Here is a 13,280-nt window from a genome sequence, read left to right as displayed (position 1 = left end):
AAGCAAAAAGCACTTAATTAAGGTTTTTCAGAAACACCAATTGACTCGAGGTACTTTCATCCTCCCAGCAACTAACAACCAGGCACGTTTAAAGGCAGAGTGCAATGCAGAGAGAAGGCGGCTCCTTTAAGGCACCCAACACTGGGTACCAAACCAGGAAAAAATCTCACCCGAGCAACTTCTTGGCACGGTGCATGACTCCGCTGGCTCCAGCCGAGCCAGAGCTCACCTACAAATGAGCAAAGCTGCAGCCAGCACGCCTCTGCGAAGCGAGGAGGCAGCCTGCCAGCCGACAAAGTTCCTCCTTAGCTCCTGCCGAGGAGAGAAACGGTCCCGGGTGCAGAGTTGGCAACGGCACAGAGGACATGGCTGAGCCCAAACCGTCGCAACGCCACCAGTCAGAGGGAAGGGGAGAATTACAACTGCTTACGGCCCTTCTCCAGTCTAGTGAACAACAAAATAACAGCCACTCAGTGCTGCGTTCTGGCAAGTGGTTTCTCTCTCCCTCTCCCCTACTGCTGCAGCATCATTGATGGAGCCCACTGGCTCCATCAACGCCCATCCTCTGCCTCCACCACTTCACCCAACACCCAGGGCACAACTGGAAATGTAAGGGTGCTAAGGCGGCCGCGTAACACAGAGCACGATTCGAGTGTGAGCAACAAAAGCCACCGGGAGGCAAAGCTCATCCCGAGTTGTCCAGACCGGGGACAAAGGAGCCGGAGGACTCAATCCTTCAGCTTCCTCAGCTTGAAGCCACAAATAGTTCAGGCCCTTGCTCTCCCTTGCGCTGGTGGAAGTGACTAATTGTATTTTGAGAGAGAAGCAAATCATCGCTCGAATCATCTGCACCAACTCCAATAATAGCTGATCTTCCTGCAACGATCTGCCACGCAGCACTAAAGCAGCCGCCTCATCAGGCACCAAGCCCTTGTGCAAAGGCGCTGTAAGGTCAGAGTCCAAGGTTGTGCCCTGCCAGGCCACAGCTCCCTCCTCAAGCCACAGAAGCATCCCCTAAAGCCTCTCTGAGCTGCCAGCAAACGGCGCCTATTTGCAGCAAGAAAAGCGCTTACGCAGAGAAGGCATTAGACAAACATCTCAGCGGCTCACATGCCGTTCGGTGCATGCAGGAGCAGGCAGATAACAGCTCTACAAAAAATACTCCTCACTGCTGAAGAGGTAGCTTCGATGTGCAGCTTTGGAGGCTGGAAATGAAGTTTTTCTTGCAGTGGCTCTAAGGACACGGCATCAGCTGCGAGACTCTCCCCCCATGAGCTTTCTGCTCCGGGGTTTGGGGAGAGCCATGGAGCAGACAGCACAGTTTGAGGGGTGCAAGCAAGCCCCAGAAAAACAGCCAGCACCTGGCCAGCATTGCCTCAAGGACAGCAGCTCCCCATCCTTGGTGGGTTTTCAAGCTGCTGGCCAGCTTGAGAAGCGGGCAGGGGTTTCCTGAGGAAATTAAAGGGTCAGCAGGGATGGCTGCACTCCTGACTCCTGCCCCATCACTGGAGAGCAGCCCCAAGCCCCAGGGATGCTGCTGTACCCTGAGGCAATGAAAAACAGCACAGGAACATGGATATTAGACAGCTAAGTGGCCCCCAAGGTGTTTGGCAGGTGTCATCGTCCCCCCTGCACAACTCAGCCACGAGAGGAACCGCAGACCCGTTTTCAAGCCTGCATCGCTCCCCTGTAGCGAGAGCAGCCGAGGGTTTTTAAACATTCAACACCGCCTGGCCAGACCGGGCTGCGCTACAGAGCTGCTTAGATCAAAAGATCTTCGGCTCAGAAGATTAAAACGCTCCAGGGATGGGTAATAGGATGCAGAGCTTTTCACCTTTAGGTGGCTGGCCCAATTTCTAGGTCAGAAACAAGGAAAAACCCCGTTTTTGCCACAGAGGAGGAAGCAGCTGGCTGTCAGCTGTCCCTTTCTGGGGGAGAAACAGCAAAACCCTGGCTAGGTTGGCACCACTTCATTGCATTAACCATCCTCAGGGACCCAAGACGGGCTGAGGTGATGGGTCCCACCCCGTTACATGGCCACCGAGGAGAGGGTATTTGCAGAACAGGGGACACTTCAGAGGGGAAAACTGCCCTGAAGCCCACGTCTGGGCCAAACAGGGGTGTCCTCTGCGTGGTGCAGGAGGACTTGCCTGTGGAGGGATGCTCCAACCCTCTCCGTGCAGCCAGGAGGTCCCTGCACAGCACACACGCCTCTGGGAAAACGCGCGGCACGCTGAATTCACGCCTCAGGCTCCTTTCCCCGACGATTCGCAAGCCTGAAATTCTTGGCTGGGCTGGCAATCTGGCACTTTCTGCCGGTGCCGACTGCACGTTCGGGGAACGGCGTTAAAAATATCCCTCACCGTTCAGACTCCCACGGGCGCGCTTTCAGCTGTGCCCCCTTTGCTCTGCCTGCTGCGGGGAGGGGAGCCGCAATGCAGGCAGTCGCTGTGCCGCCTTCCCATCTGATTTGCAAGGGGAGGTGGGCAACAGATGGAAGGAGCTCTTCATCTTTTTCTCCATTTTTAACCCCGCTGCACGCGGCTGGGAAGCCGCTGTTGAGGAAGAAGGCGGCGCTTTCAAGAAACCCACCTTCAAACCATCGTTGCGGAGCTCAGGGATATCTTTAACTCGCAGAACAGAGGGGAAGAGCAGCGGGACTGCGTCTGTAGGCTGGATCCAACAGGCTGAGCTCAACGGTGTGGATGAGAGAAGACTTTTAAGAATTTAGGGGAGGCTCTCATCATCTTGGGGACGAGCCATCTGTTGTCACAAGGATGATATCATAGTTACTACATCCTGTACCAAATGTTTCTGTGTACTGAGGTTAAGCCATCATCTCCGTTCCCTGGAGTTCACGAAGGATGGCACAATTCCTCAGGAGCTGATTAAAGCCAACTTCAAAGTTTAAGGGTAGGAGCCTGAAGACAGATCTCAGTTTGTCCTTCCTTTCAGTTTTCGCTCAAATAGGAAGAAGATCTCCTCCTAAAACCCCACCAAGTGTCACCTCATTCAGATTTTGCCATCTAAATGTTAGGTGCCAAGTCGAGCAAATCCTCCAGGTTTCCTCTACCGTCAAGAGAGATGCAAAAAGTGAGCGGTAACTCTTGGGTCACCCGTGTCTCTCTAGTGACTATGGAGGAACTGGGGCACCTACCATGGACTGAACTTTTAGGGGGCTAAATGCAGGTGCCATGAAGCTAACACCCTCAGTCCCCAGAGAAACCATGTTTGCAAAGAGGTCCTCCAAAACGATGCATTTATAACTGATATGATTACACCTGCCTGAATTTGCAAGCAACGATTTACGAGGCAGGGGGGAAAAAAAACAGTTTGACTGGGCTAAAGCCTGCTGAGCTGCAGCAGATGGCTCGCTGCAAGAGTGGGGAAGGAGGAGAGAGATCTCTACGCAGTTACGAAAGGTTGCCTCCTCTTCTTAGTCTGCTCCTTCCCCACCTCCTTCCCCACACTCCTCCTCTCCAAGACAGAGAGAAATATGCGGGAAATATGCCGGTGAAATCCCACACAAGGCGCTACTTGACTGACTTTTCTAAGTTACTTCACTCCCATCCAATTTATCCTAACTTTGCACGCAGACCGTAGCCCACTGAGAGCGAACTTGGCCGGCCTGTCAGTGTTCAAATCACATAAGACTTTGCCCTGCTGCACCTCGGCAAGGACCCACCAAGTTCTTCAAGGAGACCTCATGCAGCTCGGCAGCGCAAGGTGAAACCAAGTGGCTATGAAGCAGCGTGGATCAAACCCAACAGAAATATTTGTACCAAACTCCGTGAAGTGAAACCACCGAGCTTCTCACGGCTTTAATTACGACTGGCAACCTTCCACCGTATTAATAAAACTCATGTTTCTATGGCACCTTTCCTCCCGCAGGTCCCTGAAGTCAAAGCCCTTTGCAGACGCCGTGGGAGCGCGCATGCTGAGGGCGATGGGATGCAGCCACCTGCGGAGCACGATGCTCCAGCCTCTACGGCAGCGAGCAAAGCTGGCTGGGCTCCATCCTCCTCCTGCATTCCAGGGGTGCACGACGGGACCGGCCCCGCTATCGCCGGGCTGACACACGCAGCATCAAGCCTGTTTTATCTACCTCAAGGCAGAAGGTAACGGCTGATATTGGAAGACGAGCAGCACACGCCAAATCTGATCTCCTGACTTAGGTCTTTCTAGTGACTTGTTTCTCATGCCATTTATCTTCGCATTTAAATACATACTGCTTTTCAATTTTTCTTTTTTAAAGTCCCTGAGCTTTCTCCCTTTTGGGGAGAAACATGCCCCCCTGCAGCAGCTTGTTCTCCATACTGCCCTGCCTGCTAAGGGGAAGAAATATATATGGGGGGCAGCCACTGCCCTCACAGAGAAGGAAACAACCTTGAGGGTTCAATAACCCACAGATCTGCCCTCTTCCCGCCTGCACTGAAGCTCTTCCCAGCTGCAACAAGCTGCGAAAGGGACCGTAAAAAAAATAATAAGGCAGGCAACCCCCTCAACACACCCATCCATGCCATTCCTCAAGGTCACCTGCAGGCATTTGACATATTTTCTCCAGTCAACTCACTGGCAGCCAAAGCCCCGTTTAAGTGACAGAGCAGCCTTTCCAGGAAGGAAACAGTTTCCTCGATGGTGAAGGAACAGAATTATCCATTTGGAAAAACGGCGCCTCGTCAAGCTTGACACATACAACAAAGGCAGCCGTCCTCCGAGACTGACGGAGGCACAGCAGGCGAGACGAGTGGAATCCCACAAAACATCATTTGGAGGTATAAAATATTCACCATAAATTGCAGTGTCGCTCGGGACCTGGCATTCAAAGAGCGGAGAAGAAAGCAGAGCCTTGGCAATGACATTCGGCTCTCAAGCTCAACTTTCTCCCAAAGCCCTGAGGAGGGATGGGAGGCTGGACGCAATGCTCCAGGAGCGATGATCTACCTCCCGCCTGGTGCTTTTAATCAGTATCTCCCCCAGCATTTCGCCAAGAAAATTAATATCTTTAACCCCGTTTTACAAGGCAGAGAGAAAGAGGAATAAGAGATGTTTTAGAGAATAGCTGTCTCTCAAACATCCAACTCTAGATCTCTACCCATTAGGCAACGCTGCCAAGTGATAAGGATAAAGCATTAGATGAGGAGGCAGAAGACTTCCACAAAGTCCCAAAGGAAAGAAGCTCCTCTTATAGGGGGGAAAATTGGCCTGTATTTGACTCAAGATGAAGTTGCTTTAACGGGAAGATCAGACCAGTGTTTGATACCAGGGATGGAGCCAGCGACCTGCATCCCCCAAGCTGAAGGTCAGATCAGCTATTCCTCGGCACAGGTTGAGTGACCAGGTCAACCCAGTTAGCCATGAGTTACCTCTCCAGTCTGTGTTTGCCCAGTACCCTGCACTAGTGGGGGGGGGGGCACTTCATCCACCACTCATCATATGAATTCCTCAGCTGCTTGCTGGCTTCCTTTTTTTGCTTTTTTATTTCTTTGTCTCCTATCAGATGCCCAAATTTCCCGCAGAAGGTGAACGCTTCCCATGGAAATTTCACTTTTGATGAAAACCCAAGTTTCTGTCAAAAAAACTCTTCCCCCGTAAAATTTTCCACTAACTCTAATAAGTAACAATAACACTTGGATCTGAACCGCCCCTGGCTTGGTTTTGTTGTTTGCAAACCCTGCTGGAGGCTTTGCCCACCTGTAGTTATTATTTCATTGCTTTGTTCCTGGCTGTCAAACTTCATCTCTTTTTTTTAACCTTAACACCATATGTTTCCTAATGAAAAACGTCTCCATATTCACACCTGAAATTAGAGTCTTGTGTGAGTGCTCTTTCACAGAGCCCTTACGGAATTTCACTCCAAGGCTCAAGGAAAAAGAAAAGGCAAGAGAGAGGCCTTAAAGAAGAGAGGGAAGACCCTTTTCTTCTCATCTCCCTACGTCTGTTCGGCAGAAGCCGCCCTTCACCGGAGGTCTGGGGTTAGTTTTATAGAAAATGAAAATTGCAAAAGAGGGAGAAGAAAAGGGCTTGGGCATCACGAGAGCTGCCTGGGCTTTTCCCCTCTGAAAGCATGGTGGGGAAGGTCAGCAAGGTTGTCTTTTCTAAGCCAAGGAACTCTTCAGCTGTAAAAAGGTGCCCAAGAGCCTCTCCATCTTCCCTCTTTTTGGAGATGACCTTGCTGTTTGAGAAGATTCCCCTACGATATTTGATGCACCGATTCCCCTTGTCTTTTCTGAAGGGCTAAAAAGTAGATACCATCACGCAGCCTCAGCAGATCCCCACACCCAGGTAAACCTCTTGCAATGGGGATGATGCCCCCACAGGCAGCTGTCCTTGGTGGTGGGTACCACACACGCAGCATCTCTGCAAAAAGCGCCCCCCAAGCAATACCCAGACACAGACAAGGCAACACCACAGCTCACTGGCAACGACCCCGCTCTGCGGCACACGACATCCTCAACACCACTGAGGATTCACACCGAGGATGGGAAGTTTCAGAAGTTTCCAAGGAAATCTGACATGCTTTTGCGGGAAAACTTGGAAAAGCAGACAGCACATAAAGAGCCTGTGCACGCAGTGGGCATTTATTTTATTCCTTGTCTGGACAGCTGAGCAGGACATGGCACCAAGATGGGCTGGGGAGAGGGGCTGTGGTGCCTCTGCATCCCTGCTTGGCACACGCGGCAAGGAAGGAGCCCGTGACGGCGTCGGAAACACGCTGGGCATCACGCTGTGATCGGCCGTGAGTCATCTCCTCGGCCCCTGCTCCTGCCAGCGACGCTTCAGAGGCCAGGCTGACGGGGCTGTCAGCAAGGCTTTCTCTTTACTCTGAGCAACCACTTAATGAGCCAGTGCATTGCGTGTTTAATTAAACCGTGCTTTGCATATTTGTCATTCTTGAGTCTCAGGAAACTGAGCAGGGATAGAAAAGGGGCTGGCGTGACACCTGCGGGCACCCAGGGCTCCAGCAATCCCCCGTGGCAAAGGGGTGCACCCAGCCCTGGCACCCAAATTGTCCACAGCAGCTCACCCTGGCCCCAGAAATACTTTGCAAAGGACAAGGGGCTCCAGGGCCTCCCCTGTCCTATGCCAACAGTGGGATCAGTCACTGCACCTACTCATCCCTGCCAGGAACATGCAATCCCAGGGCTTGACAGAAAACACCATCAGGGCAATCAGGATTGCATCCTCCCATTTCCTCAAAACCAGCAGGCAGTAATGAGAAAGAGATGGCGAGAAGGAAGAAAAGCAGCTTGACAGCAGAGCTTCTGGATGTAAAACAGAAAAGCGAGTTGCTGCAGAGGAATTTCTGGAGGTATTTAAGTCCTGGATGAGGTCCTGGAAGAAGCGTTTCTGCTTTGACAAGGAGGATGTGCAAGGTGGGAAACTATTATGTTTTTATCACACTGATTTCAAAGCCTCAAGCAGAGGTCAGTGAGCAGCACCCAGCGCGATTCCCACAGCCCCCACTGGGCACAGGGACCCTTCGCTTCCCACCACCACGTTTCCACCAACAGCCCACGAGGACTTCTCACAAAAACTGCTGCTGCGATGTCAAGGATAGAGAAAGAACAGGTTGAAAATGCATTTTGTTTACGTGTGGGCAGCAAGACTAGGGAAAAGATTTATTTAAGACATTAGGAGACGTTTTGAGCCCCCTTTCCCCTCCTCCATCCACTTAGCAGCAATCAGGCATTTTCCTTCCCAGCTTACCCTTTGACAAGAAGTTAGATTGCTTTTTTTGCCTCCCCCTCACCACCTAAAAACTTGAAACCTGGGGGAAGACTCAAGTAAAAGACTAGGGCACCTTTAGTTTGGGTGCAGGGCTGCACCAGCTCCAGCTGCTTTTCTGTCACACTGGAAGAAAGGATGGAGCAAGAAAAAAATAAGATAAAAAATAAAAGAAAGACTGAAAATTGGATCCATTTATTTTACTTCAACCTTCACCAATAGCTGCTGGTTATTTACCATTATCTCTCCTTACAGTGTTGGTGTTGAGCTGGACTACCCTCCGCAGGCTGCTAACAGCCTATGATTACCAAGTAGCGCAGCACTTGCTGCAAAACCAGGCAGCGGCCAGCCCGAGAAACATCCTCCGTGCCAGAGACAGACAAACAGCCTCCTGCGAGGGGGAAGGGGAACAAGAGAGCCATGCAACAGGCTGAGATCACGCTGGGCACACAGAGGGATGAATTCTCCTCCCAGGGACCCAGCAAGGATACCCTGAGCACCCACCACTCCCACTGTTATAAATTTGGAGGTGTCATGCATAAATATTTCCCTCTCGGAAGGGCTCTTGCCAAGGCAGAGCTGCTTCTCTGCTGCACACCATAGGGACGATGACATATTGTAAAGGGTATCGCTGCATATGTCAACTAGCTCATATGCTTTACTTGCCCAAGATAGTATTTGTTTGGCCAGGGCAGGAGGGGGCACGCACAGCATCTCCTGTTTTATAAGAAAATATTGCCCCTTGGGAAGAGCTTTAACTAGCTTGTACCATCAACCGTGGATGAAGGAGCACTGGAAACGACTCGCTGCACTGCATTTCACAATTAATCTACGATTTCCTAGTTAGCTTTCCACAGCAGGGTAATGCACTTCACTATTAACCCCAAGTTCCCAGAGACAGGTAGGATGTTTCCAAACCCATTCCCATGAAAACACCCCTCCTGCTAAGGAATGAGAGGAAGCTTGGACGGGTCCCCCTGCAGAAAAGTACCCATCACTTCCACCCGTCTATGCCAAAGGCAGGCAATGCTGTTCAGCACAAATAAATTAGACTGGGAGTAACATGTGCCCCCAAAGCTGCAAGCTCAGGCGCTGCGAAAGCAAATCTGACCAGATGAGTTAAGGGGGAGCAATGAGTTAAGGGGCTGCTATTCAGATCTGCCTTGGCTTGGTTTTGTTTTCCAAGCAATCCCTGGCCTCTCCCTCCAAATTAGCATAACACTCCTAAAGCCAGGCTTTTCCCCTGGTGAGCAGCCAGCTGGGGATGTCCTATATCTTAAACCAGGTGCAAAACATACATGCTGCAGCCCATCACCGCTGCAACCCCCCCCTCGAGCCCCGTTTGCTGAAGCCTTGGAGGGCACGCTGGCTGCTCCAGCACCTATCCATTATCCTTCCATCTATCTCGGGCAGGTCAATGCTCTGTCACTCTTCCTACCCATCCCCAGAAAGCAGAGGGCTCCGGAGGGAGCTGCGGGCGTCTTCCTAGATTTATGGCCTCTTTATTTATTTATATTGATTTTTAAAAACTCTTTTTAAAGGGATAAGAAAAAAAAATAACATAAAAAGCACCATGACTCTCCTGATCCCTGGAGGGCCAGCAATGATTAGTGCTTAATGCATCCACTACTGTTCTGTGCACCTGGGGACACCCAAGCACCCTGCAGACATCCAAACTGGGGTGAACCCCCCAACCCGAGCAAGCCCAGGCTTTCTGAAGTGAGCAGCCAGCGTGGGGCCGCACCATCCCCATCCCCATGGTCCTGTAGCCAGTGGGTCCCACACAAGCTCCTAACTTTCCTTGTAGCTCCTGAAAGCTCTTCAGAAAGCCTCTTCCTTAAGCCTAAAGCTTACCAGTTACGGCAGCCCTGCTGTGGTTCAGAGTAAGTCATTGCAATGATTAATTACCCTCTCTTCAAAAATTGGACGCCACTTCTATTGTAAATGAGTCCAGCTTCACCTTTCCAACACTGGAGCCTGATACACTCTTTGTTGCTAGATTAAAGACCTGTCTATTTTCAGCAACTTCTCCCCCACAGAGAAATATGTAGACCACAACCAAATCACCTCTTAACCTCCCTTTGATAAACTAACCAGGCAAAGACACTTCTCTCGCACGCCAAGGTGAGAATTACATGCCTCAATTTACCTACGCGTTTTGTTTTAAACTTTCTGTGGGTTTTTTTTCCTCCCATCCTCATTTGAAAAATGCTCTCTGGAGCTGTGTATAGCCCCTTAATAAAGATCCTGCTCGTATTTGTAACACCACCTCCAAACACTCGCCATTCCTCACATGTTTTCAAAGACACTTCTTGCCCAAAGGAGTTCATATTTATATTGAAAGAGAAACACAGGCTGAGAGAAAATAAGGATTATTATTCCTGTTGTCTAGATGAAGGAACTGAAGCACAGAGATGAAGTGATTTGCCTAAGGTCATGCAGAGTTTGAGGAGCTGCCTGTGCCTGTCCATGCCAATAGTTATTTAGCAATAAGTATCGATAGATGGCAACGAAGAACACGGTTCAGCTCCTGATCTTGTTGCTCTGATGATACTCCAGGCATCTATCTAGCCTTCATTGCCCTTGACAACAGGATTTCACCACTGAGGTATACAAGTTCCCTGGGATGGGAAGCTGCTCATGGGGTTTTCCATCCCAGGGAAGAAAGGAAAGGCCCTGCTTGAGCACCCAGAGCCAGGAAAAAGCCAGATTTCCCACCGGTCCCAGCGGCCCTGTCACCTGAAAACACTTGGACCAAGGTCAAACAGCCACCTGCATCCTGACTCCAAAGGGGTTCACTGCAAATCCTTGCCTGCGCCCTCGCTGAGGGCACACCGAAGGCAGGGGTACCTCTGCCTACCAAAAACCTTTGAAAAGCAGGTTGTGATTCTTCCTGCGCTCTTCAACATGCAGACGGTCCCATTTCCCTCCCTGGGCTTGCACAGCTCGTTCCATGACTCGGATGGAAAGTCCCCTGCAATCCTCCCCGTCTCCAACAGAAATGCCCATCTTTTGGCTTCCCATCTTCCTGCTGACTCAGGGAAGTTTGAAAAAGTTTTTGGTTTTTTTTTTTTCTTATGCCTACCCAACATCTGGCTCCCCCCCAAAGCTTCCAGTGGCCAAACACGGGGGAGCAGTGTGACAGCCAGCGGAGATGGCAGCCTCCTCCAGCTGGGTGCTGAATTAGCAGTTCTACATTCAACTCCTGGCAGGATACTTCCGATAGCCTCGGAGATTAACACAGCCATCGTAAGCAATTTTTTTTTTTTTTTTTCATGCTGCCAAGTACCCATGGCCAATACGGTTCTCCTCACTTCTTTTGACACAGTCCCACTTCATTCTCCTAAGCCGACGATTAGGCAGTCAAAGGAGATGAAGAGAGATCCCAAGAAGCGGCAATCGCTTTGCTTGCTCCTCTCTGGCAAGCTGACATGAAGAGATCCCTCTTGCTAAACAGTTAAAAAGAAAACGGTCCAGCACAGCACATCAAAACTGCACTTTAATTAACTTTGGATTGTTTTTTCTCTCCCCCTCCTGCCTTTTTTTTTTTTTTTCCTTCTCTTTCTTCTCTTCTGGCATCAAGAACCAAATTGAGATGCAGGTGAATTCATTTTCATAAACTATCAGTTTCCATCAAATCTATCTAATCCATCTCTCTCTACAAAATCCCTTAAGCAGAAGATCTCGCTCCCACTCTGCCTTCCACAGCTGTGTAAGCCTCGCAGAGCTAGCAGAAATACCAAGCGTGGGTGGCACTACAAGTTCCCAGCTCTCTCTAGATGTGAATATCACTGAGCTTACACGTCCTCTCCGTTCCATCTAAAACATATGGCTTTAATGTATCACCAGTCACTTCCCATCAAGATCAAAGTTTAAATATATCTGTGGACTAGGACAGGAACAGCAGGTGCTGCTCGTGGGTCCGGACCGAGGGATCGGGGAGCTGAGCTGGGATGGAGAGGAGATGCTCCACGGCTGGAGCACAGCTGCAGGGAGAAGCTAGGGATGGACAGAGGGACTGGTGTTTGGGAAAGAGGTTGAGCCAGCTGCTGCCCCAGGAACAAGCACCCCTCCGTCCCCATCCCTCCACAGATACGGCGCAACACCCCAAAGATGCCTACGTCCAACTGGGAGCACCCAAAGCAACACACCAAGCTGATGCAGGCAACATCCCACAGTTCTGCACCCAAGCTAAAAACTCACAACCCACACCATTGAGCAGTGCAGAAAGTCAACCAGCCCTGCCTTCAAGTTCACCCTGGCTTTTCTACAAACTCCAGTATGCACCAGTCCAACCTCTACTACCAAGGCACTCAGCCTGCCAGGCAAGGTATTGGCAGCGAGCAGGATTAGGGCTGGGGAGGTAGCGGAGGAGGCAGGAGGAGACATTTTCAGTTATTAAAGCATCACCCAAATGTATTTATCAGGACCACACACAAAGGTGTTGGCTGCAGATTGAATGCAGTTCGTGGCAAGTGTTTCCCAAAGCCGCTGGGAGCTGGAGGGCTCATCAGAGAATCTTAATTGGTTTCCTCTTAAAAAAACCCAAATGCATAAATTAAAGCAAAATAATAAACTCCTGCCTGGTTTTCATTATTAATAATATTAACACAGCAAGACAACGCTGCAAAGCAACTTTCTGCAAATCCTCTCCCCCAAAATGGAGCAGCCAGGAGTGGGGGAAGCCACGGCAGTCAGGGGAGCTCCCTCACCCCAGGGATGGGTCTGTGGGGCAAAGAGGGTCCCAGAGGAAGGCAGGGAGCCTGCCTGCAAGGAGGACGTACAGGGGGATAAATTGGGTCTGCTACAACCTCCATTTTGTTGGTGCTCACAGCTTGCTCCTCACAGACAGGCCTCCTTACGCTCATCTTTCACATCCCCCTTCTCCTTTTATTATCTCCTTTCCAGTACAGGCACACAGTTGCTCCCGATAACTTGGTTTCTCTTCACTTTGTAGACAGCTCTGCTCTTTCATCATGGCCTCCGGAGGCTCGAGCAAACGTCAGAATCTTGCCTGTGGCTACTCTGGACCGGGCAAGGCCAGCAAGGCGAAAATCAAAGCAAGGAGATGATGCTCAGGCTGTAGTTCTAGTGCCTGCCTCAAGCCACAGCCTGACATGTCCCCGGCTGTCCCAGGACCACGCCAGCCCTCGGTGGGTGATCAACCTCAGCGGCATCAACCAGACTGAAGGTGAGCAATGGACCTTGCACACTTGGCATTCAACCAACAGCCAAAACTACAACCGCAAGTCCAGCTTCCCTACTTCAATTGAAGTTTGCCCTGCTCCCCGACGTATTTAAGTTTCAGCTCAACAATCTTACCAAAGTCTCCTGTGAATTAAATCTCTTTTTTAAGAGCTCAGTGATACTATTTTCTAAGTTACATGGCAAGAATCCAATGGGTGAACTGAGAATAGGAGTCAGTCCTGGTCTCTCCCATATAGCGAGATCTAATGAAGAAAACACAAAACAAACAGACTTTGCTCCTTTTACTCTTGCTTTTTTTTCTTCCCCAAAACTAGATTATTTATATTTTAATTAAAGTGAGCACA

The 13,280-nt window shown here is 50.4% G+C and overlaps 1 protein-coding gene across 2 annotated transcripts in view; it reads right to left on the bottom strand.

The window, feature by feature from the left end:
* The window catches only part of OPCML (opioid binding protein/cell adhesion molecule like), a 300,458-nt gene that overhangs the window by 255,228 nt on the left and 31,950 nt on the right, over nucleotides 1-13,280 (bottom strand). The window contains exon 1 of one of the 2 annotated variants that reach the window (XM_074848576.1): nucleotides 171-196. The exons of the other annotated variant lie outside the window; for it this stretch is intronic. The gene's annotated coding sequence lies outside the window, so the exon portion shown is untranslated. Of the gene's footprint in view, nucleotides 1-170; nucleotides 197-13,280 lie in introns of those variants that run through there. 2 annotated transcript variants of the gene reach the window in all.

The sequence above is a fragment of the Strix aluco genome, chromosome 23, assembly GCF_031877795.1.
Source record: "Strix aluco isolate bStrAlu1 chromosome 23, bStrAlu1.hap1, whole genome shotgun sequence".
NCBI lineage: Eukaryota > Metazoa > Chordata > Aves > Strigiformes > Strigidae > Strix > Strix aluco.
The sequence above is the reverse complement of the archived record's forward strand: the minus strand, read 5'-3'. Positions and strand labels throughout refer to the sequence as shown.